The sequence below is a fragment of the Dama dama genome, chromosome 19, assembly GCF_033118175.1.
Source record: "Dama dama isolate Ldn47 chromosome 19, ASM3311817v1, whole genome shotgun sequence".
Taxonomy (NCBI): domain Eukaryota; kingdom Metazoa; phylum Chordata; class Mammalia; order Artiodactyla; family Cervidae; genus Dama; species Dama dama.
The window spans coordinates 77,127,328-77,151,654 of record NC_083699.1 but is presented as its reverse complement, the minus strand read 5'-3'; the positions used below and the strand labels follow the sequence as shown (position 1 = coordinate 77,151,654).

Genomic DNA, 24,327 nt, shown 5'->3' with positions numbered 1-24,327 from the left:
GGTTCTCAAGCTCAAAGTGTAGACACTGAAGTCCCAACTGAAACCGAATTCTATTTCCCCTCTGCTAAACGCATCATTTAGCTTTCATCCCTTTCTCACTTCCGCATATGTTACTATTGTCCTAAATTTCATGGTTCAGGGTTTTCCAATTAGCCTGCCGTAAGCATGTGCTTCAGGAGACAGCGCAGTTGCATTTGGCACCATCAACTCTGGGAAACGGCGGCCCAGGAAGAGCCAGTCCTGTCTGGGAACCTTTCCTGAGAAGGTGGCAGGGTGCCACAGCCCAGCATACGTTTCACACTTCATCACACAGAGAAGGGGAGAGATGAGAAGTAACAGGATGGAATCTTAATAACGTAATCGAGGGAATCCCACGTAAGCTGCTCTGCGTTAAAAGACAGCAATAGCTGGACCTGTGAGCCTCAGCTACACTTGAACAGCTGAAGGTTCTCTAGGTAAGTGCTGGTTCTCAGGCCTGAGTTTGTCATAGATTGGCTTTCCACCAAACTGTCCCCCGTCCAACACATTCTTCACTGCTCTAGAGTGATTTGAATTTATCATGGACTGGATTTAGCAAATTTATCTTCAACTGAGTTCCAAATTATTTGCAGTTCTCTCTTTAGTCCAAGGCAGTATGCATCATGTGGCACAGAATGCTTTTAAAACAAAATCACTGTTTGAAACATTCGGTGGGGTTGATGCCACATTTCTCTGGAAAAAAAAACAAAGTCAGCTAAAGAGAAAAGGAAATCACATCACCATTAACACAGACATCTACTCATTTGTTCATCCATTCATTCATCAAGAATTCTGTCACTCACTCAAGCTTTCATCCATTCATTTACTCATTATGTCTTTCATGGGAGTATTCACTCATTCATTAACTCAGCCATCCCTTCATGTATTTGTTAATTTACTTGTTTACTCATTCATTTAAGTGATATGCATCACAGTGCTGGACTGTGGCTGAAGTTGAAGCTCCAATACTTTGGCCACCTGATATGAAGAGCCGACTCATTGGAAAAGACCCTGATGCTGGGAAAGATTTTGAAAGCAAAAGGAGAAGAGAGGGCACAGAGGATGAGAGGATTAAATGGCATCACAGACTCAATGGACGTGAATTTGAGCAAACTCCAGAAGATGGCGAAGGACAGGGAAGCCTGGCATGGTGCAGTCCATGGGGTCACAAAGAGTCAGGGGCAGCTTAGCAACTGAACAACAATAACATCACAGCGTTACCTAGTGGGGAAATGAGCACAGTGATGGTCTCCTTGCATCTCTATAGGCATCTCTCTCTGTCTTTTAAAATGCATTTCTCTCTATTATAAAATCACACTATGAAGTATATTTAAAAACACTGATCCAAAATGACAGTTGTTTTATCTAAATGCTACATTTCTGCCCACCCTTCCGAAAAGCTTACAGGTGTTTTCAATGGAACAAATTCTTAATGGAACAGAAGTTTCCTCCCCAAAACAACCTCTGAAAACATAGTCTCCATCACGAAGATTGAACTCACAATACTTTTTCCGATTCATATTAAAATTAATTTTGCATAATTAATGTGTCTGGGAAATTCTGAACATATATTTGGTTTAAAAGAAATGCTGCTTGTAATTTAATATTATTAATTTTTTAAAATTGCAATTACAATAGAAAACTCATGCTCCTCCCTTGATGTTGTTACTTCTCTAGAAGCTTTGCAAAACTGGGACCCTATGTTTACAAGATAATATTGGAAGATGTTCACTTCTGAAGTTCTTTGCTGAGTATCTCTTTATGATACACAAGGAGGATGGACGCAGGTGTGGGTTGATGTCCCCATTCCAAATGAATAAGCACCTTTCCTTCCGTGAGGAGCAATTCTCTCAACATAAAGGAAACAGAAGGAGGGCTGTTCCTATGGAGGGCACAGGGCTATGGGAAGGGCCACATTAAGACATTCATAGGTCTTTCCTCCATAAAAATTGCTTAAAATTATGTTTTATGACTAGGAATGTAAAGACAAATGAAATCTGGACTGGATTGTTTTAATTTTTTTCTTCTGATTTGAAAAGAAATCAAAACATCTTCACAGGCTTTTAAAATTATTGTGGCCCTAGATTCTGTGCCTGTTATACTAGGGCGTAAATTGGCCCTGGCTTCGGGGTCACCCATGCGAGGAGCCTGATATTTCAGCACCCATTGACTACACTGACTTTGCACGTGGCAGCTCACTTCTTAACGCTCACATGTCCATCGCTAAGACATAACTTGTTTCTACTCTTCCTACTCCCATCAAATTACAAGAAAAACAGAGTCTGCTGTGGAGTGACAAGTCCACAGAATTCTCTTCTCAGTTGCTCTTAACACTGAACCAGAGCACACAGACTAAGTCTCAAGAAATCAGAGCCAATTTCACCAGTTACCCATCATGAACTAGGCTACACCAAACAGGACCCACTTTAAGGAGTAGATCAAGTAGGATAATTTTTGTCTTTTACAATAACTCTAATTTTATATCACACTCCACACCTCCCCAGCCCTATCTTAATTATCACTTTAGCATACTTTGTAGCTGACTTTTTATGTCCATCATCTCTCTTCTCGCTGGAACATTAGCTCTACAAGGGCGAGCATTAGTATGTTTTGTTTACTACTGTATCATTATTCCTGACACGTTAGTGTCAGGTATGAATATTACTTGTTAAATTGAATTGACTTGAAAATGATCAGAAACACTGGTCTGAAAAACATTAAAATTCAGCCTTTGGGATATTTTTGGTTACTTTCTAAGAGAATTTTTTCTCTTTAAGACCACAGCTCTTGAGCTAGTATTGTTACTGAACTCTGGTCTGGCTGCCTACGGCTCTAAAAGCTGATACTTGAGAGGCAAGTGTTGGTAGAAAGGAAAAGTAGCTTTATTCTGGAGGCTGGCAACTGGGAGAGGAGGTGGACTCATGTCCAAAGTCCAATTTCCCTCTGCCATCAGTGGGCAAGAGCTTTTCAAGGAGTGTTTCAGGGTGTATAGGCAGAGAGAGGAGGGCTACAAACAGAAACAGCACAGTCATCTCTGACAGTCATTTTGAAATTGGCCATCAGTGGTCTGACCAGCGTCACCTTGATTGTTTTCAGTACAATTAGTTTTCAGTTCCAGGGTCAGTTTGTTCCCATTTCTTCGAGGCCATTTCTTGGAATTGTGGCAACTTGTATCATGGCCACAGTCTGGTCATCATGCAGTTAACTTTTTCCACCTGGTCAGGGTTTCAGTATCTATAAGACAGCTCAGAGGCCAAGGCTCAGAGAATTAGCTATAGCCCTTGAGGAGCAACCAAAGGTCCTTGACCCGGCTTAACAACTGAACTATTATTATTCTGTACTGTTTGCTTTTCCCTTGTTTCTGCATTTTCTTATATTTCTGATTAAACTTATCCTTTGCATGAAGTCTTTCTACAGATAAAAGGCAAGCAGAGGACATGGCAGGGAATGAGGCTTCTGTCCTGAATGCCCCCAAGGCCCTGCTCTGTATCCATATTCCTGGTAGTGTTGCCTAATATTTTTTTCTGTCTGGTCATCTCTTCTACTTCTCATGTATAAACTATTTTTGACTAAAGCATTCAGCAATGGATATAGAATGTATGCACACCACCTGCTTCTTTCCCTTTCCAATTATTCTTTATGTGCCAGAATGTCTTATCTAAATTTTATTCCAATCAGACACTTTCTCATGAAGTAAGAAGAACAGAGAGACCATATTAGCAAAGTTACTGAGCTAATTTTATTAAGGCACAAAGTGTTTTAGGATATGATTCACATTTTCTTTTTAAAGATTGGCTGGTCTACTTGAAAAAAAGCCAATGAATTTAGAGTCACCATTCCCAACATTCTGAATGTACAAACTCTCCCATTTCCTAAAAATGGGGGCTTCTCCCAGGTTTTAGGGAATCCTTATTTTGTCCTCATGGACCACTGCCACCACACTGATCCTCCAGGCTGTATTAGGAAGATGCTTATGGTAATTATAGGTGAAGACATGGAAAAGGAAAACAGTGTTAGCAATCCTATTTTCTTCCTTACAGAATATAAACTAATTTCCACTGGAAGGGAAGGAGAGGGTGGGACAAACGGAGAGAGAAGCATTGACATATATTACGCTACCATGGATAAAACGGAGAGCTAGTGGGAAGCTGCTATATAGCACAGAGCGCTTAGCTCCAGGCTCTGTGATGACCTACAGGGGTGGGATGGAGGGGTAGGAGGTGGGAGGGAGGTTCAAGATGGAAGAGATATATGTATGCAAATGCTAAGTCACTTCAGTCAGGTCCAGCTCTTTGAGACCCCCATGGACTGTAGCCCACTAGGCTCCTCTGTCCATGGGATTCTCCAGGAAAGAATACTGGAGTGGGTTGCCATGCCCTCCTCCAGGGGATCGTCCCTATCCAGGGATCAAATCCATGTCTCCTGCATTGGCAGATAGGTTATTTACCACGAGCACCACCTGGGAAACCTGAATATATGTACACGTTTAGCTGATTCACTTTGCTGTACAGCAGAAAGTAACACAACACTGTAAAGCAATTAGACACCAATAATAAATAAAATTTTAAAATGAAAAATGCTACTGTATTGATTTTTTATTATAATATTAATATATTTGCATTGTAAAAACTTTCATAAATACAGAAAAGTAGTGGGGAAAAAAGGACTGTGACCAAATAACTGTATCTTGCCAAAACAAAATGTCTTCTGTGAAAATTTTGATGTATCCCCTGAAGACTGTTGGGGTGCAATGAGCAGAATGATCTGAGAGGGGCCCCAGGAGTTCACTCAGGGCAACCTGGGCAGTGGGCCAGCTGGAAGCAGCCCCCTTTCTGCGGGCAGAAGGGCTGCATCTGAGGGAAGCTTCTCGCCCTGACAGAAGGGCTTCCCGTGGGCCTGGGAGTCTCCAGTTGCTGGGCAGCTGGCTCTCTCAGACAATCCCAGAAGCAGCTGACACCTGAACCCACACTGAACATTTATTCCCCTGTTTAGTAGGATTCCCCTCAGACTTATAAGAAAGGAGCATTGTGATACACAGGGAGGTCGCTTGAATGACAGACCCGGGCACTGTCGAGGACACCCAGCCCGCGTGTCTGTGGGATGATTAACAGTTAGCAACCCTTTCATTTTCTCACTTGCATCTATTTTCTTCCTTACTGTTTACTCCTTACTACATACTGTACTGGCTTGTAGAATATGCCCGATCCTTTGCAACCCCATGGACTGCAGCACGCCAGGCTTCCCTGTCCTTCACTGTCACCTAGAGTTTGCTGAAACTCAGATCCATCCCATCAGTGATGCCCTCCAACCATCTCATCCTCTGTTACCCCCTTCTTCTTCTGCCCTCAATCTTGCCCAGCATCAGGGTCTTTTCCATGAGCCAGCTCTTTGCATCAGGTGACCAAAGTACTGGAGCTCCAGCTTCAGCTTCAGGCTGTGCCCTTACCTACTGCGATAGCCAGTTTTCCGTGTCAACCTAGAGCTAGGTGTAGCTCCCAGACACTCAAACACTAGTGCAGCTGTTGCCGTGAAGGTTATTTTTTAGGTGTGATGAACATCAACAACCAATTGACTTTAAGTAAAAGAGATGAGCCCAGATAATCTGGGTAGGCACCATCTAGTCAGATGAAAGAACTTACAGCAGAAATGAGTGTTCCCTGAAGATGAAATCCGGCCTGTGGACTACAGGATCAGACCCTGCCCCAGAGCATCCACTGTGTCCCGATGCCTCGTCTTCCGGATCTCAGACTCACCACAACTGCATAATTGTGTGAGCTAATCCCTTGACATCCATCTCTATCATCTATTTATCTATCTCTGACTGGTTCTGTTTCTCTAGTGGACCCTCGCTGATAATTCACCTGGAACCAGAGCTTGTACTTTCATTTCCAAACTTCAGTTTTGTATACATGAGAAGTTATCTATTTAAGTAAGGTTTACAGAATTGGGGGATTTTTCCTCCAGTATTTATTTGCTTCTTCTTTTGTTTTTCTTATTGAAGTATAGTTGATTTATAATACTGTGTTAGTTTCAGGAGTAGAGCAAAGAGAGTCAAATATATATATGTGTGTGTGGGGGTATATATATATATATATATTATATATATATATGTCTTTTTCAGATTATTTTCCTTTATAGATTACTACAAAATATCAAACACAGTTCAATTATATAGCTCTGATGCTATAGAGTAGGTACTTGCTGGTTCATTTGGCAGAGAGTAGTGTGTATATGTTAATCCCAGACTTCTAATTTATCCCTCCCCTACTTTCCCCTTTGGTAACCACAGTCTGTGGATCAGTTAAAAATATGGAACACCTCACAAACGTGTGTCACCCTTGTGCAGGAGCCATGCAAATATTCTCTGTATTGTTCCAATTTTAGCATATGTGCTGCCAAAGTAAGCATGCTTCTTTGTTTTTTATGCCTCCTTTTTTTCCCCACAATTGCATTTAAGATATCAATATAGGAAGATGTCATAAATGTAAATATAATACTAATAACATAGAATATTTATTAATATGTAATTAATAAATAGAAAAAGGGAAATTTATGGTAGGAAATTAAGAAGGCAAGAATATATTTAGCAACATAGTAAATGCTGAAAGCTGGAAGAAGAACAGGAGAACTGAGATGAATCCCTACGAAATCCCTGGACATTCACCAAGTACAAAGGCTGAAAGGGCCATGCCCTAAGGCAGAAAGAGACGACCTAGGTGCATAAAGCCAGAAATGGGTCTAGAGAGCAAAGAGAACGCACCAGAAACTCAAAATGCTGGCAGGCAGGCTGCAAAGAAGAGACCACGTTGCCATGGTTTGGAAAGCTCGTAGCTGGCCTTGTGATGCACAAAGAGATCTAAAGAGTCTGACTAGTGCTCTGACCCTGAGCCTTCTGAAGGCAAAGTCCCAACCTCACCTCCACAATGTGTAAAATTCAGTGGTGAACTGAGTCTAACTTAAAATTCTAACTCCACAACAGAGTCCAGGGACAGCTCAGCCACACATTAGATTAACTCAGTCTCAAACCATCAAACTCATGGGGCATGTCTTTCTCAGGAGGTGAACATGCCTTATCCCATCACAATGTTCAGTGTAAATTTTTTTAAAAAAATCACAAGATACATAAAGAAGTGAGAAAAGAGGACTACATTTAAAAGAGGAAACAGTTCATAGAAACAAATATGGCAATGACTCAGATGTTAGAATTATCACTCAGGGATTCTAAAGAATTTATGATGAAAGATCTAGAGGAAGACGTGGATGACAAGTATAAGCAGATAAAGACTTTCCACATAAGTGGAAACAGTAAAAAGGAAAATGAAATGGAACCATCATGATGGAATTATGTGATGTCAGAGGGGAAGATGCAGTTGATGAGCTTATTAGCAGACTGGACAGAGAAAAGAATCAAAGAAATCAAAGGCAAGTCAATAGACACTATATAGATAACAGAAAATAAAAAAGCAAAAAAGTAAAATAAAACAAAATACCCAAGACATATAATATACTATCAAAAAAATATAAATAATTGAAAATCCCAAAGGGGAGAAGAGAGATATAGGATAAAAATTATTTTAAGACACAAGTTACTAAATTTGAAATTGATGAAATATATCAATATACATATCCAAGAAGCTCAGCAAACGACATGATAAGCCTTTAAAAAGTAATTTTAAAGTCACACCTATCACATCAGAGGCAAACTGCTGAAAACCAAAACTGGAAAGAAAATCTTAATGTAACCAAAAATAAAACAAAAAAAACCCCAGCCGGGTCATATGTAAGGAAAGTATGAGAAGAGTGATGACTGAATTTCTCAGAGTGAAATAAAGTTTTCAAAAATACAGTTTTTAAAAAGCTGTTAATATAAAATTTTATATCTTACCAAAGTTTACATAAAAAATGGAAGCTAGACTAAGATGATTTCAGTCAAAGGAAACTTCAGATTTTGCAGGCAGAAAATAAATCTGTAGTATAAGAAATGCTAAAAGAACTTCTTCAGGAAACAATATACAATTTCAGAAAAAAGTTCAAGTCTGCAGAAGAAAAAAACACACACACACACACACAGAAAACCATAGAAAGTGCAACGTATAGGTAAAAATAAAAGACTTATTTATTTTTAATATGTGCGTATTTGTGTGTACAGGCACATATCTATGCTTGTGTAATATATATATATAACAATATAGATTTAGGCTACATTTATTCAAAGTAGAGCAATAAAGGAGCACAACGAGTGGGAGATGAATAAGTGGAATTATGTATATAATCATGGCATGCCTACATCTTGCAAAGAGTTTGATGATATAATTGGAAATTGAGCTGTGGCAAGTTAAAGATAATATTGTAATTTCTAGTGACACCCAAAATAATACAAAAATGTATACTTAGTTAATAGAAATTAAATAATTACTTGGTCACTTAAAATAAGGCAGGAAATTAAAAAGAGAAACATGTATCAAGACGAAGATCTAAATACAAGCTATGTTGATGATGACATTAAATATAAATAGACTAAATACCACTTAAAGACTAGATAAATAAGGGCTCAGACAGTAAAGAATCAGCCTGCAATGCAGGAGACATGGGTTCAACCCCTAAGTCAGGAAGATCCCCTGAGATGGGAATGGCTACCCACTTCAGTATTCTTGCCTGGAGAATTCCATGGCACATGAATTGAACCCAAGTCCCTTGCATTTGTTGGAGAAGACTCTTGGGAGTCCCTTGGAATGCAAGGAGATCAAACCAGTCAATCCTAAAGGAATATTCACTGGAAGGACTAATGCTGAAGCTGAAGCTCCAATCCTCTGGCCACCTGATAGGAAGAAGTGATCCATTGGAAAAGATCCTGATGCTGGGAAAGGCTAAAGGCAGGAGGAGAAGGGGACGACAGAGGATGAGATGGTTGGATGACATCACCGACCTGATGGACATGAGTTTGAGCAAGCTCCGGGAGTTGGTGACGGACAGGGAAGCCTGGCATGCTGCCGTCCATGGGGTCACAAAAAGTTGGACACGACTGAGAGACTGAACTAAATCCCTGCATTTGCAGGTGGATTCTTCAGCACTGGGCCCCCAGGGAAGTTCTCCTTCAGACTTTATCTCTTCAAATACTGCCTGTCCAACTGTCTTCTTCCAGAATTCCTATTAAAAATGCCCTTTTTTTCCCTTTCCTCTATTTCTTTTAACTTCTCTGTTCTCTCTACCACAACCTGGAGCTCCCTCACCACCTGATCACCTTGTTTTCTCTCTTGGACCAAATAAGAATCCCAGAATCCTCTAAAACCTGAGAACAGAGAATCCTCTAAGACTGACCCCAAACAAACAAAAAACAAACAAACCTCAGACTAGCCACAGAAGAAAAAGTTGATATGATGAATCACCCAAAATGCAGCACAGAGAAGTCGGAGAAGCTGTAACTTCCAGACCAATAGAAGAAATGGAGACAGCACTAGTCATCAAACAAACAGCAGGGAAATTCGATAGGGGAAGAGATGAATAAACAACATTGATAAATGGAAAATACCAAATATGCCAGAAATTCAAGGAAATATAAATGTGCCTAAATGACCTACTAAAAATAAACAATGGCATATTTTCTTAAATGTCTTGTGTAATGTAGCTACAGTGCTCATTAGAGAGAAGTTTATGCTTGAAATGCATTTCCTTTTAAAAGAGAGGAAAACTGGAAACGAGTCAGCCAAAACCAATTCCATAAACTAGAAGAATAAAGTAAACTTAAAGAAATTGGAAAGAAGACATGAAATACAAAAGAAAAAATTAAAATGAAATGGAAGTTATAATACTAAAAAGACCAATCCTATAGGAAAAAAAAAAAACTTCAACAAGTACAAATAATAAATAGGAATGAGGAAGATGACATGACTATGGCTAAACTGAGTTCTTTTAAAACTGATAGTCTTTTTTTTTTAAATTCTGATGGTCTGTGAAATATTTTATTACATTCTGCTTGCGTGTGTGTGCTAAGTTGCTTCAGTCATGTCCAACTCTTTGCAATCCTATGGACTGTAGCCTACCAGGCTCCTCATCCATGGGATTCTCCAGGGAAGAACACTGGAATGGGTTGCCATGCCCTCCTCCAGGGGATCTTCCCAACCCAGGAATCAAACTTGAGTCTTCTGCATTGGCTGACAGGTTCTTTACCACTAACACCACCTGGGAAGCCCCTTATTACATTTTATAGTGGTTTAAATTACAGTCTTTCTAATATTAATAATACTGAGTACATGCTCTTGTCCCTTATGTCCCTGAACATATCTCTTCTAAAGTGTTTACTCAAAATTTTGGTATTTTCTTTGATGCACTTTTTTAACAACTTTATTTTTTAGTTTTCATTTTATTTTTTAACTTTATTGAAGTATAGTTGATTTAAAAACCTCAAAGAGGTACCATTACACGCCAGTCAGGATGGCTGCTATCCAAAAAGTCAACAAGCAATAAATGCTGGAGAGAGTGTGGAGAAAAGGAAAGCCTCTTACACTGTTGGTGGGAATGCAAACTAGTACAGCCGCTATGGAGAACAGTGTGGAGATTTCTTAAAAAACTGGAAATAGAACTGCCATATGACCCAGCAATCCCACTTCTGGGCATACACACTGAGGAAACCAGATCTGAAAGAGACACGTGCACCCCAATGTTCATCGCAGCACTGTTTATAATAGCCAGGACATGGAAGCAACCTAGATGCCCATCAGCAGATGAATGGATAAGGAAGCTGTGGTACAGATACACCATGGAATATTACTCAGCCATTAAAAAGAATTCATTTGAATCAGTTCTAATGAGATGGATGAAACTGGAGCCCATTATACAGAGTGAAGTAAGCCAGAAAGATAAAGACCAATACAGTATACTAATGCATATATATGGAATTTAGAAAGATGGTAACAATAACCCTATATGCAAAACAGAAAAAGAGACACAGATGTATAGAACAGACTTTTGGACTCTGTGGGGGTGGGATGTTTTGAGAGAACAGCATCGAAACATGTATATTATCAAGGGTGAAATAGATCACCAGTCCAGGTTGGATGCATGAGACATGAGCTCGGGACTGGTGCACTGGGAAGACCCAGAGGGATGGGGTGGGGAGGGAGGTGGGAGGGGGGATTGGGATGGGGAATACATGTAAATCCATGGCTGATTCATGTCAATGTATGGCAAAAACCACTACAATATTGTAAAGTAATTAGCCTCCAGCTAATAAAAATAAATGGAAAAAAATAAATAAAATGTTGTGTTTAATTTCTGCTGAATAGCAAAGTGACTAAGCTATACAGATACACTCTTTTTCATATTATTCTCCATTATGGTTTATCACAGGATATTGAATATAGTTGCTTGTGACCTCATTGCTTATCCATCCTATATATAATAGTTTGCATCTGCTAATCCCAAACTTCTAGTCCTTTTAAATCATAAGAGAATCCTTTAAATGAAGAAGGCAACACTTTGGTCTTCTCTCAAAGCTCAGGGTGGGCCCTGCAGCCTGCTGGGGTGGGGACAGAGAGTCTAGTGTTCCTCAACACCCAAAGGGTACTTTCTGCCAGATATGGGCACTGCTACTGTTCAAAGCCAACTAGGTTATGGGACTTCGTGTCAAGCTCTGACCCAGAAGTGCCTACCTAGCACCTGTTTACATCTTTCCTCTTCCGGCAGGGAGGTTGTCATTCCTGTATTACAGGTGTGGAAACAGATGCTCGAGGACCTCAAGTAGCACAGTCACGATTGCCCACCTAGTTAGTGGGGAAACCATGTTTCAAACTCAGGTTTGTATCAGTTCAGAACTTATCCTAAAACTGCAGCAACTTTCATGGTTTCCCCCACATGCGTGTGCTGGACTGAGGAGAGAAACACAAAGAAGTGGCAGATCACCATTTAAGCTTTCCTTCACTCTTTCCAAAAGGTGAATTTCTAGCTTTGTCCACCTGGCATGGGATATTTTCCTGCTATTAAATAAATGGGCCCCCTTGGCACTGGAGCATTCAGGTTTCACACATAGATTTCACCTTGAAACAGATGGAAAGATATTCAAGTTGGTAATTCATAGCTAATACTAAATTAGTTTCATTCTCTGTTAAAGCTTAACAATGACCTTTTCATATTAGTAAAATGTATTTCTTTTAATTTTTCCCTTAAAAACATAAACTAGTAACTCAAATATATGTTTTACTTTCAAAGTCACATTTATTTGATTTGATTCTTATTTTTAATTCCCTGATCCCATATGCTTGCAAGATTAACAAATACTACTGAAATGTGTTTGGGTCACAAGGTAATTACTTTAGATAAATGTCATTCTGTGGCTTAGGATTAGGGTCCTAATTCCTGTTTTTAATGGTACCTGTTTAAGCCCTCCTTGGATTGGCTCGATAGTCTTGGGGACTATATGTAATGAAACCTCACAAAGTAATTCATTCAAAAGCCAGTTCTGATGTGTATATCCCTATGGCTGAGTTCATATCTAAATCAAAATCTTTATATCAAATATCAGTGAAAAGAGATGAACCAGCATGCAAAATTGAGTTTAAATAATGAGAATGTTATTCAAAAAGCAGACATCAAAAAGCACTTAAATCAAATATATTCACATGAGTTTCAGCTTATAGGTATTTTTTAGAGCCAAAGTGGTATAAAACACACAAAGAAACATAGCCTCTGTTGCATGTGCACTTCAGATTCAGCAACCAAGCTAATATTTCCAGCAAGAAGGAGCAAGAATGAAACACTGCTCGGTTATATGTCATAAACATACTTGTAGTAAACATATAACCTTAGTAACAATACCCAGAAAGTGTTCAAATGCCCCACTGAGCACAGAAGAGATAGCCATGTGGAAAACAGATATGAACACACATAATAAATATTTCAGAGATTTCCAGTCATTGGGATTCTGCACACATCTCCTGTACCTAAAGATAAGATCCACAGAAAATGAAACTCTGGTTGGATAACATGAGGCCTTATTCATTAACACTCACTAGAAATTGAGATGGTGTTTGAGCATTGCCTGACTGAAAGAAAAATGTTGGCATTTAGAACAAAGTACTCTAGATTTGGAAAAACAGACAAAGGAGCAGAGCCTTGGGTCAGACAGAGTAATGGGTGTAACAGAGTGATCGTCCTCAAGTAAACGTAGAGATGACCTTAACATAGATGCACGCTGATATCTGAACAGTGAGCAGGCTATTAAATTCATGAATAGAGGAGAGAATTTAAATTTACTACAAAATTTTAGAAAGCAATAGAAAAAGACCAAGGACAACTGGCTGTAGATGAACTATTGCAGAAAACCCACTTAAGAATTCAGAAAAGTACAAGATGGAATCATAAAAGCATGCCTATGAAACCAGTACTGAATTTTCCGAGAGACCCATTTTATAAATGGAAAGCAATGGCATGTAATGGGTCCAGCCAGTGAAATAAAAGGCTATTTGGGGCAAGTACATACTGTGCCCTGCACAGTCCTCACCAGTTTCTAGGTTGAGAACAGATTATATTAAGAATTCCAGAGTGGGTTTGATTTCCATTGATTTCATGTTTGGCAGTTTGACTCCCATTTGTGGCATATCAACTTTTGGAACAAAAGGCCACAAAGGAACCCTCAGACAGGAAAATTCTTCTGGGTAGGGCCAGTGGAGGAAGTAGGCCCTTCCTCAACCTCCTTTCTTCCTGACACCTGACACTTATCTCGGCAGTCCCCAGTGGTCGGCTCCCAACATCACTGCAACGCTGAGGACCCTGAGAACAGCCAGAGGAACAGGCAGGAGGAAACAGAAAAGAGCGAAGAGGGAGAGAATCCCTGTATTTTTTAATTTTTAAAAATTTCTCCCAACCATATTGCTGTTTGTAACTTACTATTCCCACCACCGCTCTCATACAGGTGTTTATATTTTTCAGTATTAGGGTTTTGGATTCTTAACTTACCATCTGGCTATATAATCATCAAAACAAAATACAGTTATAGCCATACAAAAATGTGTAGCTGAAGAATATTAGAGTGCAGAGTCTCCTGGTGTCTCTTTTTTTATTTGGGGTATATATGCTTTAAAATGTTGTGTTAGTTTCTGTTGCACAGCAGTGAAACAGCTATATGTGGACATATATCCCCTCTTTTATGGATTTCCTTCCCGTTTAGGTCACCACGGAGCACTGAGTAAACTTCCCTGTGTTCTGCAGTAGATTCTCAGTCATAGTATTTTATGCATAGTATCAATAGTGTAGATATATTAATACCAATCTCCCAATTCATCCCACCCCTCCCTTCCTCCCTTAGTGTTCATATGTTTATTTTCCATGTCTGGGTTTCTATTTCTGCTTTGCAAATAGTTTCACCTGTACCATCTTTCAAGACTCCCCATATATGTGTTAATAGACAATATTTTTCTCTTTCTGACTTATTTCACTCTGTATTACAGAGTGCAAATGACATGATTGCATTCCTTTCAATGGCTGAGTTAGCATCACATGCTGTGTTTTCAAAAATGTGAACTTTCTTTTGATCAGCCAACTGGCTCTAAGGAAATTCCTTGAGTCTTTCCTAAATTCTCAAAGAAACCCATATACGAATTGGATAATCTCAGAAGAACTGTGCTCATGTGTCTATGTAATGACTCATCATACAGGGAGAAGGCAGAATATAGAGTATTCTGTGTGTGCCACCTTGTGTTACAGATGATGAAGCTAAATTCTAGAAATGTTGGCCGACATGGTCGCTGTCGTCTTACTTGGTGTGATGCCGTGTAACCCATGAGCCTGGTCACGGTCCATCAGCACAAAAGTCTTCTTGAAACACAAAGAAATCATCCCATTTGTGAAGGAATATCATCAACTTGAAAAATGAAAAATCCCCAATGTTCTCATCACCTCATAGCTCCACCTCTATTTCATTCTTAAAGGTGTCTATAGACCCACATGATACGGTGACAGGGACTCTCTATAGTGCAGTGATGTTTGGGGTCCACATCAACCAAGTCATCACATTTGTGGACTTACATTCAAACTGAGTGCTCAGCATCTCAGAGTTTGACCATTGAGTATCTGAATTCGGCAAGAAAAGAATAGTAAAAGATCAAAGAGGGTACATTTAGTGATCAAAGGGTTTCTGTGTTTTGAAAGGCAAGATTACTCCATGTTAAGGAATGGGGCAAAATTGCTGGTGTGGATGGAATTACACCTCAAGAAAACTGAAAGGAAAAGCAATTCTATATCAGGCAGAGAAAGACGATAACTTGATCCCCATGGCCTATGAGTGTCATGTTGAAATCTGTGAGACAAGGAGCATGGGAAATCTGATCATATTCCCATGAACTCTCCTGTTGGTTCCTTTCCTGGATGTTGTATGAAAGTTAGTTTAAGACAGAGCTGGAGGGCAGCGTCAGTAGCCTCAACTCAAAGACCTACATGTAAGTTAGAGGTCACTGGTCAGACCTGGGAAATAAACAAATTTCAAAAACTTGGCAAATCTGTCTGCAGGTCAGATGGAAGACAGTTTGGATTTTGCTTCAGACATGAAGCTGGAGTGTAAAATAACAAGGCCTGAAATCAACTTCCATCACAGAAGTGCTGGGAGATGCTTGGGAAAAGCATGGAACTGAGCAATTAGTAAGAATTGCTGGATATAAAGAAAAAGCAAAGGGTGCCCATGGTGATGTGAGGAACCCTGGGCAGTTTGTAAAGCATTTCTACTTCCACCAGCGTAACTAGTTCTCACTCCATACCCATCATTCAAAGAAGAGAAAGGGGTTCTGCAGAGCCAGGTCAACAGGCCCCATCACTAGACTATGCACATATCATCGGAAACCCTAGAGAAGGTTTTCACAGGTAACCACCTCTGGGGTCCTGTGGTCCTACTACTGTAGAAGTGGGAACTGTGAATCTGAACGGTCAAAATCCATTTTGATGACTCATGATTCATAGGTATAAGAAGACGAAAAGAAACAGAGAAATGGGAGGTACTGGAACCCATTAGACCAATGAGGAAATTCTATTACATGTTAAATAAAAATGCTCACCAAGACCTATGTTCAAAAAATTATGAGTAATAATATGTTTCTTTTTCAGTATGTCATTACAGTGGCAAGGAACATGGATGATGTCAGAGAGGGTTTGTTTTTCCTTGTCTAATAGTAAAAGTGTTGAAGGGAGGAAGCCAATTCTGATGCCATATTGGAACTGTTTCTTTGATGTGCTTTTCATTGCTTTAGTTGTTATAATCATACGAATGGCCTGCCTCAGAGACTCCTGCCCCTCTGCCTGACTGTTAAGCTAAAGCTGCCTTTGTTCAGAGCCCTGTAGCTTGTGGATGTCAGGAAGGAAGAAATTAACACATCCCCTGCCTGAGGTCTGCCATTCTGGGAGATGTTTGCAAGATTAACGGCCTTCTTACTTTGCTTCCTCATATTCCCCCATCTCTGATCTATAAAACCTCCTGGCATCCAGACCCTGATAAGATGGTTATTTTGAGGGGCTAGTCTGTTATCTTCTCAGTCTGCTGGTTCCTAAAATAAAGTCTCTTCCTTGCCTCAACACCTCATTTCTTGGATTCATTGGCCTGTCATGTGATGTGCAGAGCAAGCTTGGACTTGGTAACAAAAGGAAAACAACCCCACACGCTTATCATCAGTAGTGATGGATGAAATGAGAGGGTTGTGTTTGGTTGTTCAACATCCCAGAGACAAAGTTGGCTAAGGAGAGTAACAAAGGTGCACGTGGGAGGAAACACTCAGAAACTCCTGGCAAAAGGTCCATCGAAGGACAAGGACCAGATTCTCTAACATGAGTGAGTGTAAGAATCACCTGAGGTTGTTAAAGGGTGGGCTCTGATGCAGGAGGTCTGCAGCAAGGTCTGAGAGTCTGCATTTCCCTCCAGCTTCTAGCTGATGCACAAAGACTCAGCACACGCTGGGGTGTAGTCAGGCGTTTCCAGGAGCACAGCAGTAGATATCTACCAGGAAGGCAGACAGCGTGCAGACAAAGACCCAGGCTCGGAGCCCAGCTTTCATGGGGATCCACTGACCACTGCAGATGGAGCCTGGTCTCTCAGTATCGACACGGTCCTCAATTTGTTTCTAACGCAAATTTCTGTAACTGACAATCCCAGATTCCAATCATAAAATTAAACTACAGGGGAACGCTGGGCGCTAAATGACAGAAAAGTCTACATCAGGGCAGCGTCCACATCACATGATATCTATTATAATGCAAAGAGAAACCAGGCACTGATTCCACTGCATGGAAATTTAAAAGAGCAGATGAGTGGTTCAGGGGTTCATTAAGGGACATACCTTTGCCAAAATTAAAAAACAAAAAAGAAATCTAATAAAATCATTTTACTTAAAAAAAAAAAAAAAGAAAGACCTAAATAATAAGCTTCCCTGGTGGCTCAGATGGTAAAGTATCTGTCTGCAGTTCAGGAGACTGGGATTCAGTCCCGGGGTTAGGAAGATCCCCTGGAGGAAGGAATGGCAACTCATTCCAGTATTTTTGCTTGGAGAATTCCACGAACAGAGGAGCTGGCAGGATTCAGTTCACTGGGTTGCAGAGAGTCAGACGCAACTGAGCAACTAACAACACATACAAAGAGAATAACATCTCTGGGAGGAAACTAATAGTAACAGAACCTGTAATAACCTCATCAATGAAACGAGGATCCAGTGGAAAGGATACAAAAATGGTCACAGATCATAGACTTTTAACTGGAAATTACCTTGAAATCATCTAATTTTTACCCACATGTTCTTTTCTGACCAGAAATCTAGGGCCATGTCTGAGCCAAAAAGCACATAATTTTCATGACAAAATCTGGGCTGTAACTGTTAACATTACACATTTTTCCTAACATAAATGCTAATCATCTAATCAACACACTGATTTTTTTAAATGAGATGTTCATAAGTATAGGTTAATTACATTATGTATTCATGTTGGAAAATGTTTTCTATGTTTATTGTTTTACACAATATTTTATTTGCATCAGTTAATTAAAGAAAATAGAGAATGTGTAGTCCATAAATGGCTGGATTACCAAAAGAATGAAAGTTCATGGTCTTTATTACAGAAAATTAAATTTGACATTTGGTAAGTCTTTCTCAAATTCTAAAAAGGACTCCAAATAACATCATCTCTACATAACACACATCAGTTGTTGAAATCTCATAAGACTCATCAGCGATATAATGACTAAAAAAATTTTAAGAGGCTGGAATTTAAGACCATTCAAATAGCAATGTTCTGTAAAAAAAAAAAAAAATCAACATTCTCTGATTTACAAATCAGGGTTTTCTTTCATGCATTTGCAAAGACTTTGGGGCACGAGCTGGAGTTGAAAGTTAAACATTTATTTGCATTTCGTTTAGGAAATCCTTGTCACCTTTCTGTGAAATTTCAGCTGTCTCAGTGGATTTGGTGAAGATCAAAGCCTCCATGCTCAGCGCGCGCGAGCACATTTCAATCCCCACCAACAGTCAGTCATTTGATTCTGGAGCACAAAGAGTGATCCTGGTGCAGCACTGCCCACACTGTTATGACCTTACACATCTTTGTTTTCACCTGCTTCCATTTACTGGGAGGCTAGGGGCCCAGGTACTCAGAGCCTTTGCAAAACTGATACAAGGAGAACTGAAAACGCAGACTCCTGCTCAGAAAACACTGACAAGCCTTTCCCTTCTCCTCTTGCCCAGTGAGCAAGTGACACTGTGTCTGGCTGTCAGGCCAGGACTCACATCATCCCTGATCTCTACACCTCAGATCCACACCAGGGACTTTGGGGACTGCTTGACCACCCCGGGGAGGGCCAGGGGCCATTTCACTTCAGTCTCCTCTCCTTCAACTACACCACATAACCTCAAACATTATACATCGTCACATCTTCAGGAAAAATTACTTTATCAATATCACCTGGTCAATATCTACATTGGTCACAACATCTTTAAAAGGAGGAATACATTTGTAATTAATCCCACATATGGACCAGGATGGGAAGAGTTTTTTGTAAGCACTGATGTATGTCATAAATTTCAGGTAGTGGTGATAAAGTAAAATTGTAGTGAAATTGCCATTTTTAGAGCAATAGACTTCTCCCTGTTGGAATCATGGAGACTCCTTACTTTTGTTTTACTACAGGTTCATAAAAAATGATTGATAAAATGTTTGAGTGCTGCTGCTAAGTTGCTTCAGTCGTGTCTGACTCTGTGCGACCCCTTAGACGGCAGCCCACCAGTCTCCCCCATCCCTGGGATTCTCCAGGCAAGAACACTGGAGTGGGTTGCCATTTCCTTCTCCAATGCAGGAAAATGAAAAGTGAAAGTGAAGTCGCTCAGTTGTGTCCAACTCTTAGCGACCCCATGGACTGCAGCCTACCAAGCTCTTCCGTTTATGGGATTTTCCAGGCAAGAGTACTGGAGTAGGTTGCCATTGCCTTCTCTGAAATGTTTGATTAGAAAAGCAAAAAATAATTTAATTTAATATATGTAATTACAGCATAGAATGCTCATAGTCTAGTCTTTCATTGTCCCATAATCTAAGCAAAACAATAATAATATTTTTTTCCAGGAGTGCTATTCAAATTTGTTCTATTCTACATGTGGAAAATATTTGAAAAGAAAAATAACTGCATCAGAACAAAGGAAATTATTTTGACCAAGGGTGAAGAAGAAAAACTTTATCCTCATAAATAAGAAAGTGAAACCATTTATGTGAAGAAAAAGAAATCACAGTCAATTATTATAATTCTGTAGTCTTACTTTCAAGAGCCAGATTTTCTATCTTAATAATTAGAAACTCAAGACTATATTCACATGGAAAAAAAAAGAAAAGACTGGCAAGTTATTTCATGTAACACATCACAGCCCTGCTGTTGAAGCCCTCTCCACTTCTCTGAAACATTTTTCAAAGACTATGAAACTAATGATTATTCACAATGGAATTGTAATCTATCAACAATTCACTATTTCCATGGGAATAATCAATGAAGAAACAGCAATCTAACCTGAAACTCTCATCTCCAAAAATATGACTGATATTTTGGCAATCAACCCAGTACAATTAATGTTTTATTCATGCTTTCTCACCAAACAAAATGAAAAAGTAAACAATAATGAATTACCATCCTTTCAGACATAAGATATCTCATCTAAGAAAATTTTTTTTTAAAAAACACAAGCTTATAATTTTTGAAATCATTTTTAAAAATGAATACGATGTTATCAAATGTGTGAAAATGATGAAGTGTAGAGCTTGGAACCTAGCACCTATAATCATCTCAAAACCATTTTCATCACTAACTATTTTAAAAATAATGGATACATTATATTCTTTTGTCCTCTGGTGGCTTATGTCTGGATAATAGTGGCAAAATTTCTATACCAGTGGACTGTCTCTATTTTTAATCCACCACTATAAATTAATACATCCCTTTCCTGCTATCCGCCAATCTCTTTTAGGATTCAAAAATAAATCTAAACATGAATTCCTCTTCCCCAGAGTTGAATGCATGGGGACTGGTAAGCAGTTTCTGCTGTTTTTTTAAGGCAGCCCACAAGAGTGATCTGAAGCCCCAGGGCACATAAGAAGTAGACTTGAGATGAAACAGTTTCCATACCTAATGGAAAGGTCATACCTGGAGTCAAATGCCTGGATTCTTATACTGTGTCTGCAGCTTACTCAGGAATATGAAAAGAAAGTGAAAGTTAGTCACTCAGTCATGTCTGACTCTTTGTGACCCTCCAGGCTCCTCTGTCCATGGAATTCTCCAGGCTAGAACATTGGAGTGGGTTGCCATTTCCTTCTCCAGGAGATATACACACAAAGAATATTAACAGAATGTTGGACAATGACACTCTGGAGAAGGTGAGTTTCCAAAGTCCCCTCAGTGATGCTCCACTGTTGGAACCCCTCTCCACCCAGACTTGGGTACATTCCCCACCCACAGGTATCTGCAGGACTTCCACTCAGTGCACTGAGGAGGGGATTCAATGCTCACTGATAAATCTGAAGACTCTGAGCACCAAGGATGTTAACCACACTCTCAGATTTCTCATACATAAAGTGGTGGGACTAATAGCCCTGTCATCACAGAATCACCGAGAGAGTAAATGAGATGGCAGATTTAAAGGCTCAGCACAGTGGGACAGTAATGTGCTAACAGGTAGCATAGCTGGCAATACCAACAATGGTATCACTGGCCATTATTCTGAAAAATATGTCTCAAAGTCAAAAACATGGCAAAACTAGCAAGAGACCATACCTTGTGTCTTACCTTTTGTAAAACAAAAATTCTTATAGTTATTAACTTTTCCCTCCCTTTTTTATTGCAATATAATTGTATAAGTTTAAGGTATACAGCCTAATGATTTGACTCACATGCATCATGAACAATTAAATTTATAGAATATCCATCATTTCATATAAGTACAAAGTAAAAGAAATAGAAAAAGAAATTTGTGATAAGAACTCTGATTTACTCTCTTAACAACTTTCAGATATAACATACAGCAGACTTACTTATATTAATCATGCTGTACATTGCATTCCTAGTACTTATGATTCTGGCTTAACAGGTGGCTCAGTCATAAAGATTCCACCAGCCAGTGCAGGAGATGTGGGTAGGATCCCCGGGTTGGGAAGATCCCCTGGAGAAGGAAATGGCAACCCATTCCAGTATTCTTGCCTGGAAAATCCCATGGACAGAGAAGCCTGGTGGGCTACAGTCCATAGGATCTCAAAAGAGTCAGACATGACTTTAGTGACTAAACAACAACAAACAAGTTTATTATTCTATAATTGGAGCTTATACCTTTGACCATCTTCATCTACCTCCTCCTCCTCCCCCAACTCCTGCCTATGGTAACCACGAATCTGATCTCTTTTTCTATGAGTTTGTTTGTTTGCTGGCTTTTAACTGGACCACAACACTATGTTAGTTCCTGATGCACAATGCATGGGCAATGCTTCTCCTACATTTCAAAGAAATCACCGTGATAAGTCTAGCTATCACACATCACCATACAAAGATATTACCTGATTTCTGATCATATTCCCCATACTGTACATTTCATACCATTGTTTTACTTATTTAGTAACTGAAAGTCCGCACCTCTTAATCTCCCTCACCTATTTCTCTCATCCCCTCTACTCCTATCTTTTAAGATAACTTTTTGAACATTGTGCTTCAACCAAGAGTTCCGCGCAAACACTGTAAGTCTCATTTCTCAGAAGAGCAAAGAACTTGGAGGGTCCATTTCTTATCCAAGCCATCCAGTTACCCTGGGTGGGGACCAGGGTCCTTCTCTTTCCTCACTTCTGCCTCTGAAAGATGTATTCTACACAGCCTGTCAAGAGGAGGTGGAAATGAATCTGAATCAGTTCAGGAAGTTACCTTAAAAGAGAGTAAAGGGGATGAGAGAAATAGGTAAGGGAGATTAAGAGGTGCAAACTTTCAGTTACTAAACAAGTAAATTAATGGTATCAACTGTACAGTATGGGGAACATGATCAATGAGAAGAAGTCATCATTCTTCCTATTTAATCTGAGTGCTTGCTTTGTCCAATCACCATCGGGGTGCTGGGGACACAGCAACAGAGAGCGAAGACAAGCAGATCTCTGTCCTCCAGGAGCTTCCCCTCCAGAGAGGATAAACACAGAGATACATTCTGGACCCCAGGTATGATCATGCTCAGAAAGGAAGCAAGGTGGGGGAGATGGGGCTGGGTGCTGGAGCCAGGGCCCTGAGGGGGTTTCAGGAGGAGACAACCAAGGATGGAGTGAGAGTTGAGTGAAGCCCTGGATTTTCTCAGGCTAGGAGAAAAGTTTGTGGTACTTCTTCCATTTTTTTTTCAATGTCCCGTTTCACATAAAGGATTACCTTTTAGGGGAAGATTTTCTTAAAATATTTATGTATTTACATCGAGTCTTAATTGCAGCATGCCAGATCTTTTGTTCCCCACGTGGGCTTCTCTCTAGTTATGGTTCATGGGCTTAGTTGCTCTGCTTCATGTGGGATCTCAGTTCCCTGACAAGGGATCAAACCGATGCCTCCTGCATTGTGAGGCAGATTCTTAATCACTGGAGTGCGAAGGGGTGTCCCATGTAAAGAGTTCTCTGACTTTGTAAGTTCTCTGACACTACCCTCAATTTCACAAGCGTGATATGAATAAACAGAATTCCAGGGTTTTGACAAGCAGTAAAATAACTGGAATAAAGGCATGACCATCTTCCAGTCCAGTGACCCTCCCATTCTGATAAGGAGACAGTGCCCAAGGAGGTGAAGTTTCCTCACATACACCTGGGGCTGGAGGAGGCCATAGAAAGCTCGACTTTGGACTTCCACTTTCTGTCTGGTTCATTCTACAACCCATCAATGGTGACAAAGGTTCTCCTGCTGACTGAAATCTCACATAGGTAACAAAAGGGAAAGTCTGTGATACAAAGATTCCTCCTCACACCCCTGTTAGGGAATTAGCTGAAAGCCTGATTCCAACCAATGATGTTCACAGGGAGAAAAGACACAACTACAACATATTAAAGAAAGCAAATGTAGACAGGGTCAGGATTTCAGCTGACTAAATTCACATGCAAAAACAAAAGACAACCCTCTCGAGGTTCACTGTGATTACTGACTTTAATAATCATCTAAAACCTCCCATCAGGGAGATGGGATAATGGATGGAATAAAAGAAAACACAAATCTTCCTTCTGGTGAGGAAAGGATTTGGAAGCACAGTAAATGTGTTTCCATGTCACCCTGCTTATTTAACTTATTTGCAGAGAACATCATGAGAAATGCTGGGCTGGAGGAAGCATAAGCTGGAATCAAGATTGCCAGGAAAAAGAAACGAAACAAAACAACAACAACAAAAAGATTGCTGGGAGAAATATCAATAACCTCAGATATGCAGATGACATCACCCTTATGGCAGAAAGTGAAGAAGAACTAAAGAGCCTCTTGATGAAAGTGAAAGAGGAGAGTCAAAAGGTTGGCTTAAAGCTCAACATTCAGAAAACTAAGATCGTGGCATCCAGTCCCATCACTTCATGGCAAATAGATGGGGAAACAGTGGAAACAGTGGCTGACTTTATTTTTCTGGGCTCCAAAATCACTGTGGATGGTGACTGCAGCCATGAAATTAAAAGACACTTGCTCCTTGGAAGGAAAGTTATGACCAACCTAGACAGTGTATTAAAAAGCAGAGACATTACTTTGTCAACAAAGGTCTGTCTAGTCAAGGCTATGGTTTTTCCAGTGGTCATGTATGGATGTGAGAGTTGGACTATAAAGAAAGCTGACTG

General features: G+C 39.9%; 1 protein-coding gene and 1 non-coding gene across 2 annotated transcripts in view; both read right to left on the bottom strand.

Moving 5' to 3' along the window:
* Nucleotides 1-24,327, bottom strand: part of DSCAM (DS cell adhesion molecule) — a 664,082-nt gene that overhangs the window by 510,328 nt on the left and 129,427 nt on the right. The gene's annotated exons all lie outside the window — the stretch shown is intronic.
* LOC133074270 (U6 spliceosomal RNA) lies at nt 6,322-6,426 on the bottom strand. Its single transcript, XR_009697123.1, has one exon. It is a non-coding gene; the product is annotated as a U6 spliceosomal RNA (small nuclear RNA).